General features: G+C 43.6%; 1 pseudogene; it reads right to left on the reverse strand.

Annotated features, from left to right (window-relative positions):
* Nucleotides 1–18,109: 18,109 nt before the first annotated feature.
* On the reverse strand, nucleotides 18,110–18,228 carry LOC136713330 (uncharacterized; annotated as a pseudogene).
* Nucleotides 18,229–26,531: the final 8,303 nt, after the last annotated feature.

Raw genomic sequence — 26,531 nt, forward strand, 5'->3', positions numbered from 1 at the left:
GGAAACATATCTATGTTTTCTAAAGTATCTGAAGGGTATACATAGTGCTCTTTTCGAGCTTCACATGTATAGAGAAAAGTAGCTATTTTACTAAAGAATCAGTCTGGCTTAAAGACAAATCTTTTGGAGGGTTTGAAAACAGTTGAAGACCCCCACCACCCTGCACATTCCTTCGGAATCCATCAATATGGTAATTATTCTGTGACGCGGTACAAGCACCCCCCCACCCCCTAGGAAGGAGCCCCCCCGAGTTCAACTCAAGTTAAGGTCAAAGGTCAAATCCCCCGCAGCCCCCCCTTCCGAAAGAGATGCATTTTAAATACTTTCGTCACCACATTGTCGACCTTCTGCAGCGCCTACAGACATTCATTGTACGCCAGTCGCCCCAGCACTGCGCGATTGTATCGCGGCTCTCATAATACCCCTGCTCAACCAATCAGCGCTTGCTGGACACACAGGACTGCTGAGACGTGCAACGCGTTGAGCTTTTGAAGGGGTCCACATTGGCTCCTCAGCGAGCTACACTTCTCCTCATCGCTACACAGAGACGCTTAATTGCATCTTCGCAGAAGCATAAATCAGGCTTTAACACACAGAGTCACTCACAGAGTCACTCACGATCTCTTTCGGGGAGGAATTTCAAGGGAGTTCGAGTCCAGTCGGCCTCTGCTCCTCTACTGTGAAGTAGAGCTTGTCAGTTTCGGAGGAGGCAGGATAGAGGTTACAGAGAGGTGGAGACATTTGAACACCCCTCATTGTCTCGCTACATCCCCTGTCTGGAGACAGGGCAGAACAGGGACACATCCTCAGTTTGTCAGCTTAAAAAAAAGAACAACGACTTAGAAACAGATCTCCACCATTGCTCTGTTACTAAATTGACTGAATGGTTTGACTAAGAGAACAGTGAAATGAAAATGGTGAGCAGCAGGGACAGCACTTTGTGGAAACTAGTTTCTATTGAAGACAAGAGATGCATTACTACCGCTTCATTGTCATGATTAAATCTTTCTAAAGATCTCTGAAACCACAGTCCCACCGCCTGCTCTCACACACCTTGCAGGCTTATCTGAAATGAATAAGCTTTACAATTCAGAGCCACCTCAGCTGTTGGTCTGGCTGTGAAGACCAATGTATGATTTTAGGTTGCCAAAGAATGATGGACCAGTTTTCTTAAAATATACATTAAAACAAGAAGAGCACTGAAATTAAACCTTAGAAAATTGAATTAATCAGCCTCCATATTGACACTGGGCAGTTTAGTGCATGTATTAGTACTACTGCTGTTGCATAGTTCTTTTGAAATTATACTGAATTACCAAATCATGGCAACTTTTCTCTGTCTCCATCTACACTGACGTTAATTACCTTACTCATAGTCTGCACAGTTTAGCGTGCATTAGGGGGCAAGCCAGGACAGTCCCACTGCAGGACACTGTGCCGGTCCAGAGAGGACAGGGTCAGGTTGCAGGGGTGGGCCACAGGGATGGACTGGGACTGAAAACAGGCCTTGGACTTTGACCGAGACCGGCACACCACAACCGGTCTGTGGATGCTTCACATCGCTGACGCACTCGTTCACACACCAGTACTATTTTCAGAGCACTACAGAACACACACACACACTCGGTAAACTGTTATAAGAGTTGAACAACATCCCATCTTTATCTGAAGCCTAGTATAAAACAGGGATGGTATAACAGCTAGAACACTCACTGAGCCACAGAACAGTGTCTGGCAGGCTTTCATGAAGGGCTGGCTGGCTTCACTCGGTCATAGCAGACAGCTCTACCACAGTTCACAGAGCTGATGGCACAACTACAGACAGCACAGTGGACCAGGAAACATAGACACCAGAAACTCAAGTTACAGAAAAAACTGCTCCTCCAATAAGGTAGGACATATTTCTCAGCAGCTCACACTTCTCTGCAGTTCACCATGTCATTATTCAGGGTCATTCAAATGTGCTTCTCAGAGGTGTCAGAATGAAGGCCTCTAGGTGTTCTTGCAAGAAAGCTTCTCTTAGAGGTAGAGAAACTTTGCTCACAAGCTACCTGGGTGACTAAGAGGGAGAAACTTATATCCAATGCCAATGATAGGATATGCATCAGTCAGCAAGTTGTACGGTCTCAGCATCTGGTAACAACACAGTGGACACTCTTTACAGGATGAGCAGCTTTTATTTAGAATTTCCACCTCATTTTCTTCTTCATCAGGTCCATCCTCCACTGTCCTGGTCATGTATTGCTCCAATCCTGAGGTTTTCAGTCTTTTCCACTTTTCAGCGAGGCTCCTCAGCTCACACTGCACATTGTTGATAGATGCTCTGCTGTCAATCATAAGCAATCATTTGCCGAGATCTTGAAGGGTTGTCTGGGCAGACCACTGGATAGGACTTGGGCAAAGTTTCTGGGGTCCTGAAGGGCTAGGTCAGCATATAGAGTTCCATAAATTAGAAATCGCCTGTGGATACTCTGACTGTATCCATGAGTTGATTGTGGACTTTATAGGCACTCTCTGCTTCTGTCAAAGCCTCATCTTGTGCCATGTCTCCAGGCTTGTTTTTCTGTGGCAAAGTTTTTCTCCTCCAGCTCTGCCTCCTCATCCTGTTCTTGTATCTTATGATTTGCACACTTAACAGATGTGTCAGTAGCTGCCTTAATGGTGTCAAAGTCTCTTGCAATGCCTTTCAGTTTTTCCAGTGCAGCCACAACCACAAAGACCTTCTTCAAAGCACTATCTTTAGCCCACCAGAATGTCTCTCCGATTGGAGAGAGGCGTCTGTGTCGCGTGTCCGGGCTGTGCTTCTCCCACACATTCCTTCATGAATCCTACCAAAGGATGAACACAGCAAGGTCGGTCAGGAGAGCAAACAGTGAACTACTTGCTATGACGATTTCAGTTGTTTCAGCCAAATCCAGATGAAGGATGTGTGCATAGCACCACACATGCACATGATTGGGGGACTTTGAGGACAACTGAGCAGAGATGCCTTTATATTTACCTTGTATATTGGAAGCTCCATCCATAGCATTACCAATGCACTTGCTCATGTCCAATTTTAGTTTTTCCACGACTACTACTGTCAGCAACTTGACAAAATACTGTGCAGTGGATGCCTCATACTTTACAACAGCCACAAGCCTCTCACGTATGACATCCGTCACATACCTCACAATGACAGAGCACTGGTTGTCCTGAGTTGTGCCGATCTGGACAGAGAACATTCCAGCATCCTCAATTTCACTTGACGTGGTCTCCTGGATAATGCATTGAATTGTGCTAATGACTGTATTGACAGTATTTGTAGCATTTTTGTGCTTAAAGAACCTCTGACTCTTGCCCCAGACTGGTGTAGTTTCCTACTTTTCTCAATGCATTCAGCGAGATGTTGTTTCAAGCAGGCGTCATACTTTCCAAGTAGTATTATCATCTCTAAAAAAGTACCATGATCACCACTGGTGTCCTCTAAAGTATATGCAGCCTCTGACTGAATCCCCCTCTAACTAACAGCCCCTTCTTACCAATGACTTTCTACATCAATGACACGCTCCAGCACTATACGCCTCAGCACTGCTTCTACACATTGACAGCCCCTCTATTTGATCAAATTAATCAATTAGTAATTATTAATATTATTAACCTTTACTGGGCTGGAGAAAAGTAGCTTAGCACTAAAATTCAGTTGAAATTCCTAGTTGTTTTAACTACAGATTATAAATATAACAATAGTGGAAACAATAGCTTATAGTCAGGCTGAATCATGATGAATTTAATTAATAAAAGTGTATTACACATTCTCCACTTAAATAGTGCCATATAAGTAAATTACACATGCATTCATATTTTAGCTGAAGTTGCTCTGAATCCATAGCTACCAAGAACATTGCGGTTCATAACAAAAGCGTGTCATTTATAAACTGAAATGTAAAATTCTCTCAATTAAGTTCAATTTTGCTTTATTGGCATGCCAAAGCATTATACATAATACACAATATTTAAATACTACATAATACATATAAATGTATCGCCCCTCCCTTCACACAGCCCAAATATTAACAGAACAGGTCCCTTCCCACCTCCGCCTTTTCTTTTGATCATCTCAGACAAATATCAGTTACGCAGCTTAAAAATAAAACATCATATCACAAATTGTTTCCCTATGAATTCATACTTAGTAATAGATTTAGAATTGGGTGAATCTGCCCAAAATTGGGGCTTCACAATTAACAGTGTCAGGGGGTCTCTGAAGGAAAGCGGTGGGGCTACGGGCCAGTCCTGGGACCGCTTGCACAAAAGGTCTTAAATGCTTTTTGACATTTTACTTGGATCTTAGACTTAAATTTAAGCCAAATATAAATAGGCCTGTTGCACAAAAATAGTTTGGTCTTAAATTTAAGTAATTTGTTAAGCCTACCCTATACCAGGCATAAATGGGAAAAAGGTATGTCTTGCTATATAAACTGACATGAAAGCAACATGGCAGCACATATGCCAGTTCAATTTGAATTTTTAAGGGGCATCTATCTCATAGAGGAGAAATATTTAAGGACAAGTGTAGACAAATTGGTAGTTTGACCCTCTGTGCCAGCCATACCATGATTACGTTCTAACACACTGGCGTGTGCACGTCACAGAAATACATACCTAATGCCGTTATGCATGCTTGCACCTTGGTCTGGTGGTTAATAAAGGTTACCTACTGTTCTCCAATACAAGTGCCTCCACTCGAAAAAATAGCAGTTTTATTTCAGTTCCATATGCCATGTGTGAGAGAGGAAAAAATAAGCATTATTACTTGAAAGCCTTTATGGAAGCACGAGGCCCTGCTCCTTTCCCCGGCTAGATCTTAGAGGGTTTATTCCATTTCTCAAAGGTTTAATTCTGCATTCTGCCTAACAAGATGTTAGAAACACACCATCGACCCTTCAAAGCCAATAGATGAAGCGTGTGTCCACTCCCCACCGACTGACCAGAGAGATCTTGGTCTTCTGCCCCCACTGACCCTCCTCTTTCTAGACACCCCATGAATGTAGCATTGTGTGAAATTACCCCCCCGGGCAATTTCCCCATCACTCCCCCTAATTTGTCCTCAAGTTTGAAAACAATTCTGAAATTAAATCCCTTTCAAGACTGCCACGGAGGAGAAAATGGAAACCTCTGCATTTAAAAGCTATACCTGATTTGACTTGTGACTTTTTACAGGAAGAGAAACGACTTACTGGGAGGTGTGTGGCTGTACATCTGTACCAGGGCGGTTTCTCACTGGGCACAGAGCTGGCCAATTCACTTTGGACGAAACTTGATTAAATGACCTACAAGCAATAAGGATTATGGTCATACAAACTTGGCAGACAGTCATAAGGAAGTTTACAAACGAGAGGAGGCCATTCGACCCATCATGTTCATTTGGTGTCCATTAATAACTGAGTGATACAAGGATCCTATCCAGTCTGACTTTAAATGTTCCCAACTTTTCAGCTTCTACCACATCGCTGGGGAGTTTTTTCCAGATTGTGACAACTCTCTGTGTGAAGAAGTGTCTCCTGTTTTCCGTTTTGAATGCCTTGAAGCCCAATTTCCATTTGTGTCCCCGGTTGTGTGTGTCCCTGCAGATCTGGAAAAGCTCCTCTGCTTTGATGTGGTCAATGCCTTTCATGATTTTGAAGACTTGGACCAAGTCCCCATGTAGTCTCCTCTGTTCCAGGGTGAAAAGGTTCAGTTCCCTCAGTCTCTCAGTTGGACATTCCCTTCAGACCTGGAATAAGTCTGGTTGCTCTCCTCTGAACTGCCTCTAGAGCAGCAATATCTTTCTTGAAGTGTGGAGCCCAGAATTGTACACAGTATCCAGATGAGCTCTAACTAGTGCATTGTACAGTCTGAACATTACTGCCCTTGTTCTCAATTCTACACTTTTGACAATATATCCTAACAAGCTGTTTGCCTTTTTTATTGCTTCCCCACATTGTTTGGATGGAGAAAGTGAGGAGTCCACTTTCAATCTACACACGTTTGACTACAAAACGTCAGTACAACGAAATCATGAGTGCTCCTACCATAGCAATACTATACAATCCCAGGCTCTCTCAGCGCTACACAAGCCCAGGTCCAGCGCAGTTTCAGGACATGAAGCGGCGGCAGCAGCTTTAGAGACCCATCAGACCCGCACACAGAGCCGCTGTTTCCAGCGCAGGGGCTGATGGGATTGCTCTGGTGAGCTGCGGTGCTGTGACATGACGTCACTAAATGCCCCTCGAGTGCCAGGCTAATGAATGTGCAGAACAAAACAACATGCCGAGTGAGCCGTCTGTGCACTTTCTTATGTGTCTGTAATGGGAAGAAATAACCACTGTAATCTGTCGCACTTTGTGTTCATTATTATTTGAGTCTATCGGTCCCTCAATACAGAGCCTCTGCATCAGCAGCACTGCGGACCGATGCCAGTGGCTGTTTATTGAAGCTGGGCTTTTATCGCAGTTTGTCAATATGTATTGATTATTACATATGGAGAAGCCAATCAGAAATCAAACTTTGGTGTTCAGTTTCATTGCATTCATATTATTCACTGCATATCATTCTGGTACCATAGTAATAAAGATACTCAGTCGAGGACACTTTATAAGATATTTTTTCTCTCCTCTATGTGGCGCTGCAGGTTAAACATTCTCAGTCTTGGAGTGGCGGCACCAGAGCAGCACTGGGCCCCCAAACAGTGTGGCTTGAAACCTAGATAGAGCCAATCATTTTAACCTTTTGACTTGTCCATTATAACTCCAATTAAATCATTAATATATAACTATTTTAATAATCATTATTGTAATTATCGCTTCACTGCACCGGCTCTTTTCATGTTGTATTACAGCTCGGGCAGTGCTCTGTTCACACAATCTCTCTCTCTCTCTCTCTCTCTCTCTCTCTCTCTCTCTCTCTCTCTCTCTCTCTCTCTCTCGTTGTGGGGGGTGACTCACGAGAGGTTTATAGACTGTTTTATTCTTTGTTCATGTTTGATTTTAAATAGTTCTAATTGTTCCTTTGTTAGGTTATTGTGGTGGTCTTTTTTGGGCCATTATGGCCCAAAGCGGAGGGGATCCTGTAGACACGGGGTGAGGATCAATACAGAGGAGTATGTCTCTGTGCAGGAGTGTGTTCTTGCTGTGGGGAAGGTAGTTGGGTGTAAGCATGTGTGGCACTATGTGTGCTGAACTTAATGAAAAACATTGCACCCCCATAGTACAGGCCTTTAAATTGGGATAATACAATAGACTGCGTTGTTATAGCTTCCGACCAGCAGGTGGCGAGCGTTATGTCTTCTTTCACTGAAATGCGTCAGTAACGCAATAGTAAACAAGTCCAAAGAAGACGCAAGATAGAACTGCAGTCTGAATAAGTAAAAGAATACCCTTTTTCTGTGTTTTACAGAAACAATAAATGTGTTGCACCGGGATGGACTCCGTTCTCTTAATTCTATAAATGCAACATAATATGGAGAGCCAGCCAGGAGAAGTAAATTAGAAGAAAGACTACTTCTCACTCAGAGACGATAACACCACGAGGAAGGGGACCTGCTTCTATATAATAGATTTAAAAAAAAGTCCCACTAGAAGAAACAAAAATAATAATAACAACCAAAAAAAAAAAAAAATGGAGCATTTGCAAGATGAAGTGAGTGAAATTCTACTACAGCTGGAGAAAACTAATCTTATTGAAATTTGTCGATACCTAAAGTGCCCAGAAAAAAGTGATGCAGTTTTCTTCACTAAAACCAGACGAGCTCTTATTAGGATGGCAGAGAAAGTTTTGGAGGAGATTGAGGACAAGCAGGAGGAGGAAGAGGTCTGCCAGTTTCTGAAACACCTCCTGGCATTCATCAAGGGGAGGAAGCAGGGTGTCATGGATGTAGGACCACCACCAGAATAACTCACCCAGATGAAAGATTTACAGGACAAATACCTCCAATTACAGCAATCTTAAGAACAGGCTCACAAGACTTTAGCAGAAGAGATCAAAGCACTAGGAGATAAAATGAGAGCAAACGGCAACAGGGTGATGAAAGTGGAGGAAATATCAATGCCACTACCAGCCGCTGTGCCAGAAGTGACTCTTCGGAGGGAGTTCAGAATCTGTGGACAGATTGGAGCAGGAGGGCAGAAGGACAAGCTGTCCTATGCAAGCCTGGTCCACCAGATTGAAGCAGGACTCCGAAAGGGACATTCAGAAGTCGAGATCATTGAGGCAGTTATTCGTGCAGTCAGCCCTGGACTTCATCTCAGAGATATGTTGGAGATCAAGAGTGGACTTACTCTCTTGCACATTGAAAACCATACTCAAAGGACACTACAAGGAAGACAGCTCATCTGATTTATTCCACAAGCTGATGAATATATCCCAGGAGCCCAGAGAGTCAGCTCAGAACTTTATATTCAGAGCAATTGAGTTAAAAGAGAAGTTGCGGTGGAAGTCAACCGACAAAGAGACTGAAGATCAGTCTAACCAAACAGAGATACCTTTCATTGGCTGGATTGAGGTGAGATTTCAGTTGGACTGTGATCTAACTGTGACAGAGACACGTACAGTTCCAATTTTAGTATCAAGTGACTCAAATGTGGCTGAAGATCCAATTATTGGTTTCAATGTAATTGAAGAGATAGTAAACCGAGGGAAGGGGGCAACAAAAACAACAACTGATGTTATCCAGATGATGAGTGCAGCGTTTTCTGTACCAGTGAAGACCGCTGAATCCATGTTGAGGCTCATGCAGACCCAAGATGTAAGACATGATGCAGGCATTGCGAGAACAGGACGCAAGAGAGTAGTTCTGCCAGCAGACCAGATTACCCCTGTCCATGCCCGTGCACATGTAGGAGCGCTGTATAAAGACCAAGAGATGCTCTTTGTCCCATCTGAGCTGTGTCCACTTCCAGAAGGCCTCCTCATCAGTGAAGCATTGGTGGCTGTTCGGGAGGTGAGTCCTATCTATGTGCCTGTCCCCATTGCAAATACCACAAAGCATGACATCATACTAGACCAGCACATTATCCTGGGCCACCTACAAACAGTGAAAGAAGTGTATCCAGCAGCAGTGGTACCAGCAAATGATCAGGAACAACAGCAAGAACAAACATGCAACCACTCTGACAATTTGTTTAAGCCTGAAGAAGCAAAATTGAAGGAGCAGGCTGATGTCAGTAGCGGAAGCACTCAGAAGTGGGACCCTCCTGTGAATTTGGACCACTTAAGTGAGGCTCAACAACAAGCGGTTAGACAGATGTTGAGAGATGAGTGTAATGCTTTTGCCTTTGATGACAACAATATTGGTTGCATTCCATCCCTTAACATTCATATTACACTTAAGGACACCATACCTGTTCAGAAAACCTACATGTCAATTCCAAAGTCTCTCCACCAAGAAGTAAAAGAGTATATACAGGATCTGCTCAACCGGGGGTGATTGCCTGTTAAAGCCACCTGTCCTGGGATACCCGGACTTCACACAGCCATTTGTGTTACACTGTGATGCATCACAGGAAGGACTTGGAGCGGTGTTATAACAAAGGCAGTGAGGTAAGATGGTAGTAATTGCATGTGGCTCAAGAACACTAACACTGCCAGAGAAAAACTACCATATGCACTCAGGAAAATTATAATTTGTAGCCTTAAAATGGTCTGTTTGTGAGCGATTTAGGGATTATCTGTACCATGCACCATCATTTGTGTTATACACAGACAATAACCCTCTCACCTATGTCCTCACAACAGCCAAATTAAATGCAACAGGCCACCGGTGGGTAGCACAGCTTGCGGATTTCAACTTTACCATCAAATACCGCCCTGGCAAGTCTAATGCTGATGCAGATGGCCTGTCCCGGATGCCATTGGACATAGACAGTTACATGAACCAGTGCACTGAGGAAATACAACAGGATATAATCAGCTCTTCAATGCTTGGAGTATTGGTAGAGCTGTAAAAACCATCGCAGGGGATAGGGACAGTCTTTATGAATGTGTTGGAACTGGTACAAGACACACATTCCAGTACAATTGCTGGTCCTCTAACAACTGGACAGATCAGAAAGGCACAAGAGAGTGACCCCATCATTGGGAGAGTCTTGAAATACAAATCAAGGAGCCAGCATCCACCCATAGACAGGCAGAAAACTGAACATCCTGATGTCAATGTATTACTGAGACAGTGGACTAAGCTGTATGTGGACAAAGATGGAGTGTTATTCAGGAAAACATCTGGATGGGACCAACTAATCTTGCCCAAAGGATAGCACCCACTTGTGTTTGAGGAGTTACACCAGAAGATGGGACACCTTGGTTGCGAAAGAACACCAACTTTGATCAGGGACAGATTCTATTGGCCACGGATGCAAAATGATGTTGAACATTTTGTGACCAAAGTTTGCGAGTGCCTGAAAAAGAAAAAACCTAACAAGCCCACAAGAGCCCCATTATATACCATCACCACAACCTATCCATTTGAAATGGTGTCCATTGATTTCCTACATTTGGAGCCATGTAAACAGGGGTATGAATACATCCTGGTGGTTATGGACCATTATACGCGGTTCGCATAAGCGTATGCCACCAAAAACAAAGCTGCCAAGACTGTAGCAGAAAAGATTTTCAATGACTTTGCACTCAAATTTGGTTTTCCAAGTAAGATCCACCACGACATGTGGAAGGAATTTGAAAATCAAATGTTTGCAAGATTGCAAGAGGTCTCTGGGGTGCATAACTCTCACACAACACCATACCATCCCCAGGGAAACCCCAGGTTGAGAGATCCAACAGGACGCTATTAGCCATGTTGAGGACTAACAGAAAAGGAGAAGGCAGACTGGAAAAGTTCCTTGGGTAAGGTCATTCATGCCTACAATTGTACACGCAGTGAGGCTACCGGATACTCACCATCCCCAAGACTCCCAATTGACCTCCTTTTCAATCTCAATGCTGATGGAAAACAGAAAACCTATGAAGACTATGTTACAGACTCGCAAAAGAGAATGAAGGAAGCATACCACATTGCATCCAGAGCAGCCAACAGAGAAGCAGCCAGGGGAAAAGTATACTATGATAGAAGAGTCCATGGCAATGACTTACAGGCTGGTGGCCGAGTGCTCATCCGCAACCTGACTGAAAGAGGGAGACCGGGGAAGATCCGGTCATACTGGGAAGATAAGGTTCACATAGTGGTACAGAGGAAATGCAAGGAAAGTCCTGTCTATGAGGTAAGACCAGAGAGTGGTGAAGGTAGAAGTCGTGTGATTCACAGGAATCTGTTGCTGCCATGTGATCACTTACCACTGGAAAAACCTGAAAAGACTTCATGCCAGATTAAAACAAAGAGAAATGGTTCTTTGCAAAACAACAAGAACAAAAAGAAAGTTATGAGAGAACCAGAGCCTCAATTGGACTCCGAGAGTGACTCAGGGGAAGACTATCAACTGACATACAGGTTGAGGCTACACAGAGACAGGAACCTCAAGACTGGGAACTCAGTCCTAAACCCTCAGACTCGAGCCTTCCAACCCCAAGCCACACAGCAGTCCCGTGAACACTTGCCGTCAGCTGATGAACATGGAAGTATGCTGCTTCATGAGGATCTGCAGTTGAACAGTTACAGTGAGTGTGAGGATCAGGTTCACCATGTAAGTTCCGAAGCAGAACATTCATCTGCTGAAGAGAGCCAAAACTCAGCACAGCCACTCAGACTGTATCCACAGAGAGAGAGACGCCAACCAAGAATGTTGACTTATGGAACCTTAGGACAACCTTCTATTGTACAGAGAGACTTGACAGTGAAGGGCATGCAAACAACACATTTGTCTGGTGGTTACGGCTTTTGGAGGCCATGGAACACAATGGACATACAGCCTGTTTATTAGTGCGTTACATTGAATATTGTACATTGTTACTATGGACATTAGAATGTGTTTACCTGTAAATTATGGTAAATATGTGTTTATATTTCTTGATTAATACATGAGGACAGTATATCAATGTCTGCTGAAAGGGAAAAAGTATTATCAGACTAAGGTCAACTATGCCGTAAGATTGAGTGTGGTTACAGAAAAGAGTAATGGTAATAAGGGAAGAGAAAAAAACTGGTTAGAGTGAACAATTGTTCTAAAACCCTCAGGTGAAAAGTGACAATTACAGTAGCAAAATAAATATGGTTTAAGCTTAGAGTGCACAATGAGCTTTTCCATAGCCCTTGGTAGACCGTAAGGAGTGTCACTACCAAGCTAATGTCATAGTCCTGTGAATATATAGATTTCGTTTTTTTTAAGAAAACCTACTTCTAACTAGCCAGTTATAAAAAAAAAAACGAGCAGACAAAATGTGTTAGCCTTCTGGAAGGGTAAATGTCAGGTGACATTAAAAAGTTTGAGGGGGAGAGTGTGGCACTATGTGTGCCTTAACTTAACTTAACGAAAAACATTGCACCCATAGTACAGGCCTTTAAATTGGGATAATACAATACACTGCGTTGTTATAGCTTCCGACCAGCAGGTGGCGAGCATTATGTCTTCTTTCACTGAAATGCGTCAGTAACGCAATAGTAAACAAGTCCAAAGAAGACGCAAGATAGAACTGCAGTCTGAATAAGTAAAATAATACCCTTTTTCTGTGTTTTACAGAGACAATAAATGTGTTGCACTGGGATGGACTCCGTTCTCTTCATTCTATAAATGCAACACATGTCAAGTCCGCGTCCCGTATGAATCGGCCAGTGGTTATATTTTTAGGTAGCGAAATGCTGGTGAATAGACTGGTGGAAGAAGGCGTTATTATGTGTGACATTTTTTTTCCCCGTTTTGCCACTTGCTTCACCTGTAAGTAGGATCACCATTTCTAACGTCCCTCCTTTTATGAGGAATGTGGTTCTGGAGCAGGAGTTGCTTCGATATGGTAAATTAATGTCCCCGATCAAGCGCCAAAACTTTTCGGAGGCAAGTATCATTGATATGCATGACCCGAACATGGTGATAAACACTGTGATGAAATGTAGTGTGGATGGCAGTGTTTATAATGTGTTTGTAACCTCTGAGAAATGTTTTGTTTGTGGTAAAGTGCGGCACATGAAGAGGATGTGTCCTGACAGGAATCATGAGGGCTTGGCAAGGGAGAATGTTGCTGCCATGGACGGCGGGGTTGAGGAGACTGAGCCCCAGGAACGGCAGGAGGGGGGCGGCCGCTCAGTTGAGTTTTTGTAAACCAGCCCTGTTCTGAGGGCAGCGCTGCCCCAGGGGCAGAACAGGATGACGCGCCTGATTGGTTACTATGCCTTTAGAAGGCGGGTCGTAGATCACGCGTTTGATTGGGTTGTTTAATTGTTCTTGGACGCGGGACTTGGCTCTGAGGTGGATTTATTTTGAAGTAAAAAAACGCGAAAAGATTAGTGGAATTAGCAAATGTTACCCTACCAGGCTGTAATCTTAATCATGAAATGTAAGTACAATATATACCGTTTTATATATTTACATTTTGCATAGCATTACTGAGATTAACAAGAATAATTAATATGTATATGTATTGTATATACCCACTGGCACAGGCATGGCTGGAGTCCCATATGTTGCTCAGGCAGCATAAAAAGCAATCCAAAAAAACAAACCCATACTGCAAAAGGCAATCCAAATCCACAGAAATGCAGTACAAAAGCAGTTAAAGAACCCAAACAAAACTTGGGTAAAAAAGAACCCCAATTTGGAAGTGTTTTCCACAAAGAGAGCAGTGTGCTGAAACACACTGCCTCCTCTCACAAACTCGCCAAACCGGTATGGTCACTCCCGCAATCAAGCACAAGGTGCGTTCAGGACAGTGTGGCCACAAGCCGAGAGGCCTGGCTGCATGATGTCTCTTAAAGGCAGGCGGGTATTGATGCAACTTCCAGCAAAAAAAAAATAATAAAAAAATGGAGGGAGAAATTTCAGTACAGGAAAGGGTGTTGAAAGTAGCCGGGTAGGTGTAGAACACTTCATTTATATCTCCTCCAGACAGAAAGAGTAATAAGAGCTATGATGAAGTTACCCAGGAGACATAAAAATCTTGCAGCACCTGGTATTTCAAGGAGGTCTCCCATCCAAGTACTGACCAGGTCCTGCCCTGTTGAGCTTCCGAGATCGGACGAGATCGGGCATGTTTTTTTTTTTTTTTTTTTTTTCTTTGTTTTTTTTTTTCTTTTTTTTTTTGATCTCAGATTGTGCTGAACAACGGATCATTTTGTCGTTCACGTGCATAAAACAGCAAATTGTCATCATCGATCACAGGTAAATGTAAACCAAAAGCAATACTTAGAAAGTATAGAACAGACAGGAGTATCAAGAAAATCATACAGAAAGAATCAGATCATCACCCATCAGTTTTACGATTACATTATTATATAAAAATATCTCTTTGAAACGAGTCATGGCCCTCTCATCCCTCTTACAAAACGAATACACTGAATAGATATCCCGTTTCAGACTCAGTGTGAATAGGTGAACTACATCCAGTGTTTCACCACTAAACAGAGATCGATTTCGCCTCTTGTAAACTGCATGTCGAGCATGACTAAGAAGAAAGTTAATGAATTCCACATTGACTTTGGGGAATACCCCGTGTAACCCAAATAAGAAAAGAGAATCCCAGGACACCGAGTGAAGGTCTTGTTGAAACTCCACATCAGCAAACCCATAGAACCCCTCTAACAACTGGTGTAGATAAATCCCCAACCCCTTCAACTCTGCACACTGTACAAAAAAGTGCATAATGCCTTCCACCCGCTGCTGACACACTGAGCACAAACTAGTGTCTGCAAGATGCAACTTATGGAGAAGCCACTGTGAAAATATGCAGTTGTGCCGCAACCTAAAGTTGAGATCCTCACAGTCAGGGGAATTAAAAGCAATACGTAAGTTCCTCCATAAGTAGGAAACAGACATGGTCGGGCACCTCCTCTGCCAAAGCAATTCAGACTCTGGCCGGACAAAAACGGCACGCAAGAGGGACAGATAAAACAACTGTGTCACACAATCAAGAAAGGGGACAGGAAACTCCCTCCCCTGCAAAATAAATTGCGGGACAGACCTTGTGGGACAAAGGATAGTGTTACACCCCTCATTAATTACTCTTATCCAACTCTCAGGAAGAGCACGCTTAATGGTATCATACTCCACAGCCACGATTCTAAAAGGCACATCCTCATTCTTCTCCCAAACTGAGTCTGCAATGGCCTGAGTAGGCAAAAACCCCTCCCAAACCACATACATGATATCCTGCACCCGAAGCACCCCCGCCTCCACAAAACACTGCACATAAAGGGACTTGCCACCTGATTGAAGCAAAGGGTTAAGAAAGAGTGGCTGATTAAGAATCTGCTCCCTACTATCAGGACTAAAAGACAGAGATGGCAAGAATTCGGCCCATGATAGCAACACTTCCTGATAAAACTGGGGAATACCCCGCAGCATAGAAGGTCGAAGACACATACACAAAATACTCTCACCCATCCCCAACCCCCCCCATTTATTAAAATAGTGCAGCAGAAACCCTTTCCACACACTACAATTCCCCCGGTCTAAAAAACGCTTCAGTACTACAATGCAAAAGCTCTTCTTCTTTAATGGCAGGTCTGCAAGCATCAACCCCCCCCTACGAACTTCCCCAATCATGGTGTTATAGCCAATTTTCGCCGGCTTACCCTCCCACAAAAACCTGCCCACTAAGCTTTTCACCTGCATCTCAACCCACTGAGGAAGCTCCATCACATTCAGCAAAAACCAGAGCCGGGAGAGCAACAGGCTATTAATAACCAGAACTCGACCTTTTAAAGTTAAAACTCTGCAAGACCAGAGATTTAAAATCGCCACTAATTTCTGGATCCTGCCCCGCCAGTTCAACTCCACAACCACCTCCTCCTCCAACCCAATGTACACTCCCAAAATCTGTAGCGCATCCCCCACCACCTTAAAAGGAATAGAAAGAGTAGACATTGCAACACTCGGATGAATGGCCAAAATTTCTGATTTGCCTACATTCACCTTTGCCCCTGAAGCTGAGCAGTACATATCAAACACTGCCATCACTGTGGGAACACAAGTCAAACTAGAGAGCGTGAGAGTTGTATCGTCTGCATGTTGATAAAGAAGAGACTGAGTTACGCAATCAGGGATAGCAATACCCACAATCTCCCTATTCTGCTGTAAGGCCAAACTCAAAGGCTCCACCACCAGAGAATAAAGCAAAGCAGATAAAGGGCAACCCTGTCTTACCGACCTCTCCACTGGAAAAAAGTCTGTCAGGTACCCGTTGCATTTAACCCGGCTATAAATACCTGTGTAAAAAATCCCAACCCAAGAAATAAAATGCTTACCAAACCCAAACCGCTGAAGCACCTCAAGAAGATAATCATGCTCTACCCTATCAAAAGCCTTCTCTTGATCGATCTTCAAGATATAGCCCTCCTGCTGCTCCTCCTTCAAATAAGGGACAGGACAGGCTGCTCTCCACGAGTCTCTCAATCCCCTCATTAAAATCCACCTCTTTCAAAAGTTGATTATTAAAACACCAAAGCCCAGGCCCCTTCTGCAATTTACAAAAATTAAGCTCAAAGGAAAAGAAAGCATGGTCACTGAAAGAAGTGTACCCATAAGAGACTTTCCCTATATTGCTCAAAAAAGAGCCATGACAGAGTCCAAAATCAATACGACTCTGCTTTAAAACATTTTGAACGATCTGTCTCCGAGAGAACTCTCTCTTGAATACATTCCTGCTACGCCAGAAATCAATGAACCCACTTTCCAAAAGCAACTGGCCCAACCGATCCCTGGAACAATCCAATCTACTCATAGATACATTAAAATCCCACACCACCAGTACATTATCTCTTAACAAATGTTTCCCCAACCCCTCAAAAAAGGCAAAACGATCTCTCTGCTCATTAGGACAATAAACAGTCAACAACTCAAAACTAAATCCTTGAGTAGAAACAAGCAACTTCAAAAACCTCCCTTCTGAATCGCCTTCAACCCTTGAAACTGTCCCTGGAAAGCAAGATCTCACTAATACTGCCACCTCCCTCCTATGGTTAATGAAATTACTAAAAAATATCTGCCCATCCCACAAATGCTGAAAGCTCCGAACCAAATCATCGTCCCAAAAGGTTTCCTGCAAACAAACCATATCTGTTTTACGGACAGTAGAAAACAGCTTCTGTAACTTGCCCAAGTCACGCAACCCATTAATGTTGAGTGAAAGACAAGAAACCATAATGAAAACAAAAAAACAAAGTCCACAATTCAAACCCATCATCAAGGTTCCTCTTCTTGCAAAACCTCAAATCCACCCCTTTCAACTTTACTTGCCTGCAAAAGCTTGACCTGCTTGGTCCTGTGCTTAACCCTGGAAGTAATATTTTTCAGACAGGGCTTGACCACGACCCTCTTCCTTTTCGGCAACAATTGCAAGCATGTTCCTGACTGACCCCCTTGATGTACCACACCACTCTCAGCTGCCATCCATAGATTCACAGTGGCAGTACATGGGCTTTTTGCGACACCCCAAACATGATGGGGCAGTGCAGCGTCGAACAGAATGGCCCTGTACCCCACAGTCAAAGCAAATAAAGGAAGGGAAATTCTTCATCAAGTGGTCAGGGGACAAACAGAGGGAGCAAATTTTATGCTGGTTATTATGCAGAACCCGGAAGTGTCTAAGTCCCTCAGCAGTCATGAACTTGGCACTATAGGGAAGGGATGAAACATATAAAACAAATACAAAATAAATAAAACTACAATTTCGAAGTGTTTTCCACAAAGAGAGCAGTGTGCCGAAACACACTGCCTCCTCTCACAAACTCGCCAAACCGGTCCGGTCACTCCCACAATCAAGGCGCGTTCAGGACGGTGTGGCCGCAAGCCAAGAGGCCTGGCTGCATGATGTCTCTTAAAGGCAGGCGGGTATTGACGCAACCTGCAGCAAAAAAAAAAAAAATGGAGGGAACAATGTCAGTACAGGAAAGGGTGTTGAAAGTAGCCGGGTAGGTGTAGAACACTTCATTTATATCTCCTCCAGACAGAAAGAGTAATAAGAGCTATGATGAAGTTACCCAGGAGACATAAAAAGCTTGCAGCACCTGGTATTTCAAGGAGGTCTCCCATCCAAGTACCGCCCAGGCGCTGCCCTGTTGAGCTTCCGAGATCGGACGAGATCGGGCGCGTTCAGGACGGTGTGGCCGTAAGCCAAGAGCCCTGGCTGCATGATGTCTCTTAAAGGCAGACTAGGTTTTGGCTTGTGCGGGGCGCGATATAAGGCCGCTATACAAGTGATAGCTCATAGAGGATCTTTCATTATGGGTCATGAAGGTGGAAGAGGGAGGATTCTATGTAACGCTGCCTAGTAACGCGTCCCTCGACATTTATCCTAACAACACCATTTCTAGTTTTACGGTCAAATTTGTAAAACCTATAGAACTACAGGGTACCTGGGAGGTGGGGTTGTCAGAATACAGTACCCCCACACTTGGGCTGTAGTACGTGATGGAGACTCTGTCTTTTCAATTTTGGACATCGGAATTAACAAATAGTGGACTTTCGTATTAAAAACGGCTATTATGAAAATATTGAAAAATTATTAGAAGAGATGAACAAACAGATCTCTGTAGGGAAACAACCTGTCAGATTACATTACAGTTCGATTAAAAATAAAGTTTACATGGAGACCGCGCCTACGATAAGATTTAAAACCAGCGGTAACCTAGGCCGGATTTTAGGGTTTTACGCCAACAATGAGGATGAATTTAAGGATATAATAGCTCCATACCCCGCGGATATCCGCGCAGGATTTTACACCCTTTATGTCTACACGGACATCATTTCACACCATTAGGGCCTGGAGGTAATAAAACCCTTTGAAGCGGGTGAGAGCCGAAATCCCGAAATAGAGCTATGAACCCAGGCCAACCGGCGATTCCAAAAGATGGCATGGATTGACATCAGGCATAAATCGAGCCTCCTCCAATAGGAGACTGGGGGCTGAAACTGAAATCCAATCTCACAAACTCAAGAACCAATCACCTATGATCTATCAGGCATAAAAAGTAAAGCACAGCACTTCTTCTCTCTCTCTCTCTCTCTCTCACCTGAACCGGTAACTCGCTGCCTCAACTCAATTCTTTTGCCAGAACCGGAACCCGAAACCAACCAAGTCTTTGCTGGCAACAGAAGAGTTTAACTGGGAGAAGGAGATTGAGCTGTATGAAGAATTCTTTTAAAGGACTTTATTTAGTAAAGTACTTTAGAAACTGCGCATGCCCGCCTATACCCATCTGATCAGTGGAGTTTTACAGCTGGACAATCGACTGCAATACGAAAGTGTTCAGTCATTTAAATAGCTATTGAGTCTTAAGAAACTTGACCCTTGGAAACGAACAGGGCCCTGCTTTCCTCAAAGATTTTGTCTTCAAGTAACTACGGTGGAAAATCCTGCTTACAAAGAAGACATCCTGTGCACAAACTTGGAGCCTTCAAACCAGTGGAAAATCTGTTTGGAAAAGACTCTACTTTCGCGAAACCCCAACTTCCAGGTGGATCAACTGAGTGGAAGTTATTGGACAAAGCCGAACCAGACTGCCTTCCAGTTTTGAGTCCAGAGCCCTAACCACTACTCCATCTACATACATTACCCTGAATGCCTACAGCTTCCAATTTGAGGATCAGTCTTTGGTGTGGAACCTTATCAAAAGCTTTTTTGAAATCTAAATATATCATATCATATGCTTTCACCTGATCTACAGCTGCAACTGCATTTTCAAAAAATTCTAATAAATTAGTAAGTCATGATCTGCCTCATCTAAACCCATGTCGACTATCTCCAAGAATATGGTTTTCATTAAGATGCTCCTCTATTTTCTGTCTAATCATTTTTTCCAACATTTGCAGTGGTGCAGTGGATTGGTATGAAATTTGCTGTCTTCCAGTCAGTTGGCACATCCCCTGTTCTAAGTGTCATTTGGAATATTTGAGTTAGCGGCCTATAAATAATTTCCCTAATTTCTTTAAGTACCATTGGAAATATCCCATCTGGCCCAGGTGATTTGTTTGTTTTTAATTCTGCTAGTCCCTTTAGTACCTCCTCCTCATTTATCCTGATCTCTTGTTCGAAAGTTTCACCCACAAAGATTCTGTTCCGTTACTGGGATGTAATTTGAGTTCTTCTGCCTCAATGTCATTTTTCACGTATACAGTGAGGGAAAAAAGTATTTGATCCCCTGCTGATTTTGTACGTTTGCTCACTGTTATGACCCCAAGTGGCTGATGTAAGGGGATAAGAGGAACATAACATAAAACACACAAATGCAGTAGTGGGAGAGTGAAGGGAGTGCAAAAACCAACACAATATCAATAAGATATATATATATATAAGAAGGGTTTATTTACAATGGGGAGGGGAGTATGTACAAGTATGTACAGTATACAAAAACACGTGATGATAATGGTACAAATAATGAACAAATATACAGAGGAAAACACCCTGGGCGGTGTCGGCTAACACTGAAACAAAACAAAACCTATCTAAGCTAGTCTAAAAGAGTAAACCACTACCTGACTTGTAGGATGACCCTAACTAGCTACACTAACTAAACTATCTAAACCTAACAACTAGTACAGAGGGGTGATCACCGCCCCTACCTAAATACCTAATGTGCTAGACAACATACATCCCTACGTGTAACCGTGTAAACCCATGGGTATCTCACCTATCTACCCGTTCTCCCCTGAACAGAGCACAATACAGAATACAATGTAAACGGAAACAAAACAGAGAAGAAACAGTGGATATTTACACAAGGAAAAACAATCAATCACAAAGGTATTTTAAACAAACAGACAGGGTAGCAACACGAAATGGCATTGCAATCGGTAGTCTCTCGTAATGGAGGAATGACGGGGTATTTAAGCAGTAGTTGGAGACATCTGATTGGACAGGAACAGCACGGAACAGCGGAGTTGAGTGACGGGGACGAGAGCCAATCACAGCGGGACACCTGCGTACAATAGGGATAGGAGGAGAACAGACACAGAGCACACGCACATAACGATCAGTGTATACAACAATCGGCAGAGCACTGGAACCAATATAAACTTCAAATAACTGCAATGCTAATAATAATGCTAATTCTTCCTGCTTGATTGTGGAGTAATTGACTTGGCACTTATTGAATTTCTGTGAGAAATAACACACAGGGTGATCAACACCATCACCACCCCCCTGTAACAGGACAGCAGCCGCACCTCGAGCACTCGCAACCACCTCCAACTTGAAAGGACGTCCAAAGTCAGGGGCAGCGAGAACAGGAGTACTGCACAGGAGTGCTTTAGCCTGCTCAAAAACATCCTGGCATTCATCGGACCAAACAAATGCAGACGAGGGACTAAGGAGACTGGTGAGTGGAGCGACTACCGCAGAAAAGTTTCTACAAAAACTACGATAGTAGCCCGCCATGCCTAGAAAACGCTGCAACTCGCACCGGGTCGTGGGCATGGGGAAGGAGACAATAGCAGATACCTTGGCATCCAGTGGACGCACCTGACCGTGGCCAACCTGTTTGCCAAGGTAGGAAACCGTAGCTTTTCCAAATTCACATTTAGCCAGGTTGAGTGTTAATGACGCCTGTGCTAAACGCTCAAATACAGCTCGTAACGTCATGATATGAGACGACCAGTCGGATGAATAAACAACTAAGTCATCCAGATATGCATCACAGTGTGGAACGTCAGACAAGATTAAATTCACCAAATGCTGAAAAGTGGCAGGAGCGTTGCGCATGCCGAAGGGCATGACAGAGTACTGCAGAAAGTTATCTGGGGTCACGAGGGGTTAATGGTACTTGCCAGTAACCTTTCAGGAGATCCAGCTTACTGACAAAGATGGCGGAGCCAACCTTATCTATGCAATCATCTAATCTTGGTAACGGGAATGAATCTGGGACAGTCACAGCATTCACCTTCCGGTAATCCGTACAAAATTGGTAGGTACCGTTGGGTTTAGGGACCAAAATACAAGGGGAACTCCAGGGACTAGAACTCGGCGTAGCAAGGCCATTTTCTAGCAGATATGCTACCTCCTGTTTCATGATGTCCCTTTTGGTAGAATTAATGTGATAGGCATGTTGTTTAATAGGAGCAGCATTTCCCACGTTTAAATTGTGTTCCAAAACTGTAGTGCGAGTGGGGACATCACCGAAAAGACAGGGGAAATCCTGGATTAATTCCATAATGTCCTCTCTTTGTTCACTAGGTAGATGGGCTAATTGGGAAGGGAAAACCAACAACATTTCAGAATTAAGCAACCGAGCTCACTGCTGAGGAGTGTTTCGCAATACCAAGCCATCCTCATCACCAAAACTAACCTCCATAGTGTCAACCACAGAGGCTGGGACAGCAGAGCAGACATCGGGCTCTGCAATCTTCTCTGACGACTTTACTGGAGGGGTCAGTCTCGAGTGATATAACTTTAACATGTTAATGTGGCACACTCGAGACTGGCGTCTGTGGTCGGGAGTTCGAATCACATAATCAGTGTCACTTAACTTTTTATCAACCAGGTATGGACCTGAAAACCGGGCAGAGAGGGAGGACCCTAGAATATGCAACAAAACCAGAACCTGGTCACCTGGCTGTAGAGAACGTGTGACCAGGTTCTGGTTTTGTTGCCTCCGCATCCGCACCCGTATTGGCGGCCTCCGCGCTGCCCACACTCTCCTTCAGACCGGGCACGGGCCGCACTGCCGGGGCCGCCGTGCGCATCACCGGGGTGACTGGGGCAGGGGCAGGATCAGGGACACGGGCAGGATCAGGCAACACCGGAGGCACAACGAGCACTTGTCCTTCCACCAACTTATCCATGACGATCTGTCTAAGCTGAGCTTTAACAATGTTCCTCGAAACTGTGAAACAGAAGTGATCCGCTAAAGCATATAAATCAGCCTTGCGACACACATCAAGCTGATCCAGAGACGGGACACTCAGAAAAGTACTTAAATCAAAACTGGCCATAATTGTGACAAAATACACCACAAAAACCAATACCAATAATATAAACACACCACCTGCACAGCACAACACCCACACAAACACTACCACTATTTGCATGCAACTATGGGAAAGAATATAACTCCCGGACGAGCCCCCAATTATGTTACGACCCCAAGTGGCTGATGTAAGGGGATAAGAGGAACCCACCTGCACACAACAAAGAAAAAAGAAATGACAAAGAAATGATAAGTCTATAATTTTAATGGTAGGTGTATTTTAACAGTGAGAGACAGAATAACAACAAAAAAATCCAGAAAAACGCATTTCAAAAAAGTTATACATTGATTTGCATGTTAATGAGGGAAATAAGTATTTGACCCCTTCGACTTAGTACGTGGTGGCAAAACCCTTGTTGGCAATCACAGAGGTCAGACGTTTCTTGTAGTTGGCCATCAGGTTTGCACACATCTCAGGAGGGATTTTGTCCCAATCCTCTTTGCAGATCCTCTCCAAGTCATTAAGGTTTCGAGGCTGACGTTTGGCAACTCGAACCTTCAGCTCCCTCCACAGATTGTCTATGGGATTAAGGTCTGGAGACTGGCTAGGCCACGCCAGGACCTTAATGTGCTTCTTCTTGAACCACTCCTTTGTTGCCTTGGCTGTGTGTTTTGGGTCAATGTCATGCTGGAATACCCATCCATGACCCATTTCCAATGCCCTGGCTGAGGGAAGGAGGTTCTCACCCAAGATTTGACGTTACATGGCCCCGTCCATCGTCCCTTTGATGCGGTGCAGTTGTCCTGTCCCCTTAGCAGAAAAACACCCCCAAAGCATAATGTTTCCTCCTCCATGTTTGACGGTGGGGGATGGTTTTCTTGGGGTCATTCCTCCTCCTCCAAACACGGCGAGTTGAGTTGATGCCAAAGCGCTCGATTTTGGTCTCATCTGACCACAACACTTTCACCCAGTTCTCTTCTGAATCATTCAGATGTTCATTGGGAAACTTCAGACGGGCCTGTACATGTGCTTTCTTGAGCAGGGGGACCTTGCAGGTGCTGCAGGATTTCAGTCCTTCACGGTATAGTGTGTTACCAATTGTTTTCTAGGTGACTATGGTTATTCCTCACCGTTCTCATGATCATTGAAACTCCACGAGGTGAGATCTTGCATGGAGCCCCAGACCGAGGGACACTGACAGTTATTTTGTGTTTCTTCCATTTGCGAATAATTGCACCAACTGTTGTCACCTTCTCACCAAGCTGCTTGGCGATGGTCTTTTAGCCCATTCCAGCCTTGTGTAGGTCTACAATCTTGTCCCTGACATCCTTGGACAGCTCTTTGGTCTTGGCCATGGTGGAGAGTTTGGAATCTGATTAATTGATTGCTTGGTTTCAACCCCGTAATAACTGGGTGCTGGGTAGGGTCCTCTATAATTCTGTGTTTCGACCATGTTAAAAAAGTGGCCGCTCAATTTCATGGGTAGGAAGTTGAACGAGTCTATGTACCAAAACTTAGCAAATTGAGGACCAAAAAACATTGGTCAAAATGGTTTAATAGAGGTATGCAAAAAAATATCAAGAGAAAAACAATGTTGTATAGCACATACAAAAGGGACGGAGATTAAACAAAATACATAGAATATGTTGAGCTGCAAGGAGACCTTAAGAAAGGGGTCAGGAAAGTAGAAATAGAAAGAAACATAGCTCTTGGAACTAAAACTAATGCAAAGAGCTTTTCAATACTGCCACAGCAAGAGGTCAATAAAGTAGGAAGTGAAACAGATAAAGGGCAAAAATTGAAGTATCTTGGAAAATGAACAAGATGTGGCAAATGTTCTAAATGAGTTTTTCACAGAGATTTTTACAAAGGAAAAAAACAGATAACATGCCACAGGTTAACAACCAGTCCAGTCAAATCCTAAGAGAGATTAGGGTAAAGGATGAGGAGGTACTAAAGGGACTAGCAGAATTAAAAACAAACAAATCACCTGGGCCAGATGGTATATTTCCAACAGTACTTAAAGAAATTAGGGAAATTATTTATAGGCCTCTAACTCAAATATTCCAAATGACACTTCAAACAGGGGATGTGCCAACTGACTGGAAGACAGCAAACGTCATACCAATCCACAAGAAAGGGGACAAAACTGAGCCAGGAAATTACAGACCAATCAGTCTAACCTGCATCACCTGTAAAATATTGGAAAAAATGATTACACAGAAAATAGAGGAGCATCTTAATGAAAACCATATTCTTGGAGATAGTCAACATGGGTTTAGACGAGGCAGATCATGTTATACTAATTTATTAGAATTTTTTGAACATGCAACTGCAGCTGTGGATCATGTGAAAGCATATGATATGATATACTTAGATTTTCAAAAAGCATTTGATAAGGTTCCATACCAAAGACTGAGCCTCAAATTGGAAGCTGTAGGCATTCAGGGTAATGTAAGTAGATGGATTATGAACTGGTTGATGTATAGGAAGCAGAGGGTGTCGATTAGAGGAGTTGCTTCTAACTGGATGGATGGACGGCAAGGCAAGCATCTGATTGACAGTGGTCCGTGATCTGCTGTTATGCTACTATGCTACTGACCATTGGTGGAGCGATAGCAAGCAAGAGAGTTAGATATCGAGAGTCATAGATAGATAGATAGATAGATGGATGGATGGACGGCAAGGCAAGCATCTGATTGACAGTGGTCCGTGATCTTCTGTTATGCTACTATGCTACTGACCATTGGGGGAGCGATAGCAAGCAAGAGAGTTAGATATCGAGAGTCATAGATAGATAGATAGATAGATGGATGGATGGATGGACGGCAAGACAAGCATCTGATTGACAGTGGTCCATGATCTGCTGTTATGCTACTATGCTACTGACCATTGGGGGAGCGATAGCAAGCAAGAGAGTTAGATATCGAGAGTCATAGATAGATAGATAGATAGATAAATGTATGGACGGACGGCAAGGCAAGCATCTGATTGACAGTGGTCCGTGATCTGATGTTATGCTACTATGCTACTGACCATTGGGGAAGCGATAGCAAGCAAGAGAGTTAGATATCGAGAGTCATAGATAGATAGTTAGATAGATGGATGGATGGACGGCAAGGCAAGCATCTGATTGACAGTGGTCCGTGATCTGATGTTATGCTACTATGCTACTGACCATTGGGGAAGCGATAGCAAGCAAGAGAGTTAGATATCGAGAGTCATAGATAGATAAATAGATAGATAGATGGATGGATGGACGGCAAGGCAAGCATCTGATTGACAGTGGTCCGTGATCTGCTGTTATGCTACTATGCTACTGACCATTGGGGGAGCGATAGCAAGCAAGAGAGTTAGATATCGAGAGTCATAGATAGATAGATAGATAGATGGATGGATGGACGGCAAGGCAAGCATCTGATTGACAGTGGTCCGTGATCTTCTGTTATGCTACTATGCTACTGACCATTGGGGGAGCGATAGCAAGCAAGAGAGTTAGATATCGAGAGTCAT

This window comes from Amia ocellicauda, chromosome 2 (assembly GCF_036373705.1).
Source record: "Amia ocellicauda isolate fAmiCal2 chromosome 2, fAmiCal2.hap1, whole genome shotgun sequence".
Classification (NCBI taxonomy): Eukaryota; Metazoa; Chordata; class Actinopteri; order Amiiformes; family Amiidae; genus Amia; species Amia ocellicauda.